This window comes from Cynoglossus semilaevis, chromosome 10 (assembly GCF_000523025.1).
Source record: "Cynoglossus semilaevis isolate Cse_v1.0 chromosome 10, Cse_v1.0, whole genome shotgun sequence".
Lineage (NCBI taxonomy): Eukaryota > Metazoa > Chordata > Actinopteri > Pleuronectiformes > Cynoglossidae > Cynoglossus > Cynoglossus semilaevis.
The window spans coordinates 3,050,724-3,058,965 of record NC_024316.1 but is presented as its reverse complement, the minus strand read 5'-3'; the positions used below and the strand labels follow the sequence as shown (position 1 = coordinate 3,058,965).

The 8,242-nt window shown below is 43.3% G+C and overlaps 1 protein-coding gene across 6 annotated transcripts in view; it reads right to left on the bottom strand.

Annotated features, from left to right (window-relative positions):
- l1cama (L1 cell adhesion molecule, paralog a) overlaps positions 1-8,242 on the bottom strand; it is a 45,360-nt gene that overhangs the window by 35,691 nt on the left and 1,427 nt on the right. The window lies entirely within an intron of this gene.

The window sequence follows — 8,242 nt, the reverse complement described above, 5'->3', positions numbered from 1 at the left end:
GGCGGGGGCGGCGGGGGGGGGGGGAGTCTGTGCTGCTGTTTAGAACATCATTAACATCATCAACAATATCCGACCTCTCTCACTTTTCTTCATCTTTGTCTGTTCACCTCTGTGACTTGGTTTTCTGCACCTCCTCTCCAGCGTCTGTGTGAGGTCTGAACCTCCACAGAAACATTTATTTTTCCCTCCTCTCTCCTTCTGATCTCAGGGTGCTTTTTCACAGACCTGGTACAAACAGAAGCCACGCCACAAACGACAAACACGGATCTCTACGTGGAAGCGCGCCCCTCGCAAGTTCGACTACAGAGGCACATTAGCTCGATTCTCTCCCGCAGAGCGACAGAGTGCAGCGGCTGATGTAAACAGACAGTTTTATAGCTAAATATAGAGTCTCATTACTGAGGCCTGAGTCCTGGGCAAGGTTCTCTGTGGCGCTATGCTCAATTACCTCCTGATCAATTTCAAAGAGCAAACTCCAAAAGCTCCCAATGCTGACTGATACACACACACACACACACACACACACACACACGACGTAGAGGCTAATGAGAACAGATCCACAGACACCGTGCTCCTCAGGTAGATAAAGTGTGGAGTGTGCAGCCGACACGCACGGCCTTAATTTGCTCCTGCGATGAGGATGGATGATGGGAGATGTAGGTCAGAAACAGAACAAAAGAAGTTACAACAGAGGATATTTCACCGTGTCAGGTCTCAGTGGCTCTCCAATTATTTTACAATTCACAATTTTGGCCAAAAAAAAAAAAAAGTGTTTTACATTTCAGAACTCTGCCCAAGAACAGAGACGTCTCTGGAGAGGTTGTTAAAATAATAAAAAATGTCATTGTGTTCATACTAACTCTCTGTTGTTTTTATTTCAATATTGTGAAATAATCCTGCTTCAAATTACTTTTAATTTAATAAACACATTACATTTAAGTCAATTCTCAAAACACCCCCTAGTGTTTAATCATATATTTATATCAACTACATTAAACTGTGTGCTGCTGGAGTTCAGCGCCCCTCAGGTTGATCATACACACTGTGGATGCCTGGATTTATACAGTTTTTAAAATAAAATGATTTTGGCACATACGCTGGTGTCCATGTTGCTTTACACTTGTAATGATATTTTGAGTACATTTCGCAGTAGCAAGTATCTCCACAGAGCCCTGGTAAAGTTTAGCTAGATCGTTATTAAATGTTGAAATTGAATATTTTTTGTCCTTTCTAATGCATGACAGGAATATTTTTTCCTTCTAAATCCTGTTGTTATTTTATTCTGTTTTGTCCTTAATGATACTTTGTTGTTCTGTGTTGAGCTGTGTTGGTGAAACACATTTTAAAAAAGGTGTTGATAATGAAATCTTGAGGTTTATTTATTCTATTTTCTTTGCCTGTCTTAATGTTTCTGGTCTCAGTCCAACAGTCTGGATAGACCGGGCTCAGAGGCGTCTATTATTTTAGGTCAGTCATGGTCAGTGTTTAGTCCTTGAACATGGTTGACGCGGCCCCGACTTAAGTGTGTATTATTTATAGCCCACCATCAAAGAGAACTAATAAATCATACAGGTTGGAGCGGTGGTTCTGTTTGGGGGGGGGGCCCCCAGCCACTGCATCACTTCCTGTTTTTATTAGTGATCATCTCGAAGGCTATGTAAATGAAAATGAACCTTCGTGACGTTTTTACTGTTACTTCAATTTAAGATTTGATTGTTTTCCATCATTCAGTCTGACTGAAGAAGTAAATACAATGGGAAGAAATCAGATTTTTTTAAAAGCATGAACAGAATACATACATAATACCCACAGTACTGGCAGAACCTGGAGAATCCGCCCTTCTCTCAACGACTTCCACTTTAATTTTCATCCCCCACGCTCACTCTCTCTCTCTCTCTCTCCTCCCGTCATGACTCTCCCGCTGCTCGTAATCCACTCCCCTTCTTCTCCGTAGCGCTCACACTCTAAACCTGACGTGCAGCTCTCCTCCAGCCACCGCCCCTCTGTGCACGTGGTGGGTGTAGTGTGTAATAGGATGGCACAGTAGGTGAGATTAAATTAGGGCCCGTGTATAGGGATTACAGCCCACTCAAACGCTGATCCCCTTACGTTTGCTGAAATCCAACACTAATGAATGTATCATGGCTGCCACAACAGAGAGAGCAGACGTAAAAAACCACAGTCACAACAAAGACGCGCAGAGACCGAGCCGGTGACTGACGGACTAACCTGCACTTGACTGGAGCGTGTGTGTGTGTGTGTGTGTGTGTGAATAGACGTGTTTCTTTGGACATGCTCTGTACAGTTCCAGTTGTGGCTGATTTAAATGAAGTGAAAGTTTAAAGCAGTGAAGAGTGAAAATCAATGCACTTGAAGTAAACACTACAAATGAATGGGTTCACAGTCGTATCACAGCACAGTCTGCTGCACATGTACTGTATGAGTGAGGTCTGCAGCCCCTTTACTGAGCAGCCACTAAAATACACACAGAGACACACACACACACATTTTGTGTTTTTTGTGCACTTCCATTTGATAAAACAATACAAATATATAACCATCCCTGACCTGAACTCTAATCTGACTCTACGAGAGTAGAACGTCCGAAATGTTAGAAAAATGTGTCCATAAAACAACAACATATTTCCAAACATCGTCCCCACAAGTATAACTAAACAGACACACACACACACACACATTAACAGTATGTGAGAAACTGATTGATCTCTAACGTTTCAAACTATTGGGCCGTAATTCAATTTCCACTGAAGTCTGTGGATCTTCTGTGGACTGAAGGATCTTCCCACTGTGATTTTTATCACAGTAAGAAGTTGGTTCATTGAGCACTAAGAACTGGTTCTACTGTCAGAGTGAAGAAAAAAAATCAATCAATCAATCAATCAATCAATCAATCAATCAATCAATCAATCCCTGATGCATGACGACTTCAGACTGTGTATTTCAGACCAGTATTTATTCCAGTATCTACCTGGTAGAATCATCTAGTTATGCTGACCTCTGACCTCTGAGGAAAAACCAGATGTCATCAATTCGGTTACATATTNTTTATATTCATATTATTTATTTGTTTTATTTTTTCCAATGCGTGCAATGTAACTCTCTATTAACTATTTTCCCAGAATGACTAAAACTAAAGGAACCAAAACTCAGTCGTCAACGTTTCAACAGCAGAGACCGACGTCAGATGAAGTAACGCAGCTGCGCTGAAGTTACCATGTCTTCTAGTTTGATTAAAAATTCAACCGACCCCATAGAAACAAATCAATAAATCAGTAACCCAACACTGGCACGTCACCTTAATAACCATCTGTGGATCGTAACCAAAACCAGCGTCGGTACAGGGACACGGAAAACTCCCCACGGTGTTGGAAAACAGCTACTGCAGTTTGAGACCAGATTTCCACATTAGCAAATTGGATTAAACTGGGAAGGAGCTCCAAATGTCATTGGATGATTGGCATCTTTGATCTGTTTAAATAACTAAAAGAATCTTCAATTAAAGGGCAATTTCAAATATTTTGGCCCTCAAGGTCTCTGAAGCTTCTACATTCGCTGCTCTCTTTTTAACTAGAAATGTTTCAAATTTGTTTTTGTTTGTTTTTTATTTCCTGCTGTTTTTGTTAATTCATTATTTATTTTTTATTTTATTTATGTAATTTAATTTTCCTACTTTTTGAATCTGTCATATTTTAAATTTATATACCACATTTTTTATACACTGTTCCTAAAATGCAATGCTATGACATTCATATGATACACAAAAGGCCTGGCTAATTTCACAGTATTATTTGAGGTATATATTTAACAATTATTATCAAATATGTATTTTTTAAATATATTTTTTAAATAATATTGAAAACTATTTAATATCATATTTATTGGACGTGAGACAAAAGTGTCTGTGGAATTAAATGAATGGAGAAATGACTTTGATGCAGAAATAAATTCATAACTTAAGGCCAGATCTATTTTTACTCAGCAGGCGTTCAAGTCACAGAGATACTCAGTGTGTGTGGACGACGCTGCCAACAGACATTTGTCATGATATACTTCACCACTGAAGACCTAAAACACACAGAACCCATTCATTCCTACAGCGGCTCCTGAAGATGGGGACGCTTCCGTGCAAACACAAAGAGAAGCGTCTCGGACGGTCAACAGAAGTCTTCATGAGCAGAGAAACATAAATGGACAGAAGGGTCGCTGTGGTCTAATTATAATCTCTCACGTGAACAATAAAGCCTCTTACACTGAGCTGACTCTGGTCCAAACTCACTGACGCTGTGGGGAATTCTGTGTCGCTGAGACAAAGAGATAATTTTGTCAGACGGAGAGAAAAAGAATGAAAAAAAAAAGGACAGACGAGGACGGAATCAAGGAGGAGAAGAGAAGGTCAGACTGGAGGGTGATATGTGCCTTCATTCATACTTCAGCGTCCACTCTGTCCTTCATGTGAAGCTTTATTGCCTTTCTAACTGGACACAGACTGGGAAGATTTTATTATTTGAGACAAATAAAATCACAGTTACGACATATTTGATTCCCCTGTTTGTTATTGCTTTGGTAGAATCATCATCTGAATCCACCATGAGGTGCAAGTCTAACCTCCAATAACACATTTGTGACTTGGAGGAGGGTGAGTCAAATTTCTCCCCCTTCATATTATCACTTGCGAAGGCTGCAATAAGGTAACTCACTTTCCCAAATGAAATTAATTTCCGTCCACGGTGCTGGCGTTTGCGCCCTTGTCCCGTCATGGGTTCAGTGGTGGAACAGGCCAGGATTTACGACTGTTTGTCTGAGAGGCTGTTTCTGGTAAAACTAATAGGAACTTCAGACATTATTTTGATTAAGATCCTGACGCTGAGGCTTCTCTGTCCTCCGTCACCGCGGTGTGAATACTGATAGGACACGTGAAACTGAGAGGTGAAAGATGAGACAGATGTAGAGAAAATGTAGAGTCAGAGTCAGGAAAAGGGAAAATGGATTGGCCTGGTCGGACGCTCTGTACTGGTGGCAGAGAACTGAAGTAATGACAGGAACAGAGAGTCATCCTCCATAACAGACTCCATGCCTCCTCCACCTGACTGTCATCCTGCAGCCGCCTTTAAATCAGATGTTTTCCATCTTAAGGTCTTTCCTCACTGCTTTGCCTGTCTCACCTCCGTGACGTCCCATTCATCCCCCCACCCCACCTCCTCCTCTCTCCTCCTGCTTTCTTTATTATCATTCAGCCATGGCTGGTCTGTCAATCCACCTGACCCTTAGCCGCCTAAATCACCACGATGAATTCTCCACCAAGCCCTGACAGCATGTCGACACAATCCCCCCACTTGACACCCAGCAGGCTGACTCCCATCTGCAGCGTCTAAATCAAAGAGGCTCTGAGCAGCGACCGGGGGAGGAGGGGGGAGAGGAGGGAGGGAGGGAGGAGGGATGTCGTACATTGAAAGAAAAACACACCCAGTTCCTCAAGTTGGGATCAGAAAGTAGACAAGAAGTAGTAGCGCACCACCAGGGGGCGATGATTAGCGGTGAAATTTATCAGTTCCGTAAAATAAATCATAGATCAGTCTTGGTGGAAGGAAACAGTCGTCCTGCCTGTTCTTGATTTCATTCATTGATTTTCTGTTAAATGTCCTTGAGAGTTCTGAACGACGGTTTTTAATAAAGAAAAGCTGTTGTTATCATTATTATTGTTTCACTTCTCTTCTCTGCATAAGGTCACTGCAGCCATGGCAACAGGCTGACGGGAGATTTTTATCCACTGAAGACGGTTCACAGTGAAACATCACTGTCAGATAAACAACAACGCCACAGTCAAAACAGCCAAAACAGCCAAAACAGTCAAAACAGCCAAAAGTCCCGAGTTGATCACTCAACTCAAGGATATGTACATTTCTGAATATAGTTCCCCAGGAGGAACCATCAGTTCCAGAGCATTCTAAAATCACTCCAGACGTTAATGGATGGCTCACATTATTGTTTGCTGATCAGCTGCTGTGGACACTTGTTTCAGAGCGTCTCATTACGTCCTTCTGCTCGCTCTCATTATGCAAATGGACCAGAAACGAACTAATGTTATTATTATAAGTCATAAAAGATTACCACCACCACCACCACCACCAGCACCACCACCAGCAGCAGCACCTCCCCAAGGCAGACCACAAACCACGCCGAGGAAGAGGCGTGGGGAGGAGGTGTGGGGGGGGACAATGCCCCAGCGTTTGTTTTAATCAAACTAAAGGCGGTGGTCGTGAAGCCTCACTCCAGCTCTAAGGCTAATGAAAGAGGAGGCAGAGATGAGTCAGAGTTGACACTCAGAGACAGTTCAGTGTCTGAACTCTGAGTTCTGTCTCCTTTTCAGGGAGACGTGGATGAGCCCCAAGTGCAGACGGAGGACTTTGATCAGAAGATGTTTAAGTATTCAGGCCTAGGCAGCGGCAGCGACACGACAGCAGCGACGGCTTTAAAGAATCTTTTAATTTGTCGCACAGCAACAGGATCTGTGTGATGTGTATTTAAAGAGCGCTCGGCTGCATGTATCCAGGAGACTGTGCCCAAACAGGTGTGTGTGTGTGTGTGTGTGTGTGTGTGTGTGTGTGTGAGGTGTCCTCAGGCTGAAGCAGGTGGCTGAGGAGGAAAGGCCAGTTACTGCACCGCTCCTCCCTGCAGTCGTTTCTATCTGGCAGATTGAGAGCACATCACTGCCCTCCTCCTACACAGCACCACCTCCCCGCTCCAACTGCACCGCTGACAGTGGTTGGAACCCGGCCAATCTCCGACACCACCACCACCACCACCACCACCACCATCATCATCATCATCATCATCATCATCATCCTCCTGTGGAGGAGAATAATCCGGAGGAAGCGGTGAATGTCTGGACCTACAGTAGAGGACTGAACTGTTCCTCCATTTCTTTTCCCGTCGTCTTCTTCGTCTTCCTCCTCCCCTGTGTCCCGTCCCCCGTTCTTCCATTAAGGTATCTCTCCCCCTCCTCACCCCCCGTCCTCACCTGCAGCAGCAACAACACCATAAAGGATGCAAAGTGCTTTGCTTTTCAAAAGCGAGTCCCTCGTCTTCTCCTTCACCTTTATCTTTTTTTATATTGCCAACACCATCCTCCTCCCCCGGCCTCCCTCTCTCTCTCTCCCTCTCTCTCTCTCTCTCCATTGCAGTCTCCGTCCCTCTCACCTCCCATAAATCCCTGCTTCCATCCATCTCTTTGATGGAACAGGTCAATTAAGCAGCCGGCGTCAGAGGGAGATTAGATTCTAACCCGTACTGTAGTGAAGGTAATCATGAAGTGGGAGCTGTGGCTTCAGCTCCCACTGAACAGGACTGTGTGATAATGTGACCAGCGGTTGGTCTCTGGAGCACTGATGCTGTGAACACACACACACACACGCAGCTGCATCCTGATCTATTGTGTCACTGTGTAGAGTGGAGTTGATGTTTATGATGTAGCACAGATGGTAACAAGTCCATGTCAGGCCCACTACTGCCCCCGCAGGCCAACAGTGACTGCAGGTCAACCAGGCACAGAGATCAAAGAGGAGGACAGGTTGACAAAGACCACTGTACCGCACACACACACACACACACACACACACACTAATACACAGTACATACTGTACACGTACAGACTCATCAACACAGTCTTCACCCAGTGGGGTTGAAGATAATTATATTTTTCCCTAGCGTCCCCTGATTAACGAGATTATATTTTTATCTCCAAATATTGACTTGTCTTTTCGTCCTCAAAAATGCCAGAAAAAATGACATGAAAATAAACGTTATTTTAGTTTTGTCTATGAACTTAAGCCTAGGTTTCTCTCCTTAAACAGCAAAAAAATAATAATAATTTGACCAGTGATGTAGAAAAAAAAATTAAAAATAAAAATCAACCAATCCAAAGGCCAGATTATTTCAACATTTTTCCCATTGGGAATAAACATACCATCAAGAAAACATCGAACTGTCAGTGTTATTATATTATGATAATTAATGGCATCGACAAAAGAAGCAAACATTTGGATTAAACTAACCTCAAATAGTTCACTACGTGCCATTTGTGGGCCCTCAACCAGTGTTTGGGAAACACCGTCCTGTGTCATTAACATCACTGTGATCTGGACAGTTTCCTACCGTCTTCTCTCCTTACAGGAAGACAGAAGACAGATGTGTGGCCAGGTGAGGCCCCCCCCCTCCCTGCAGC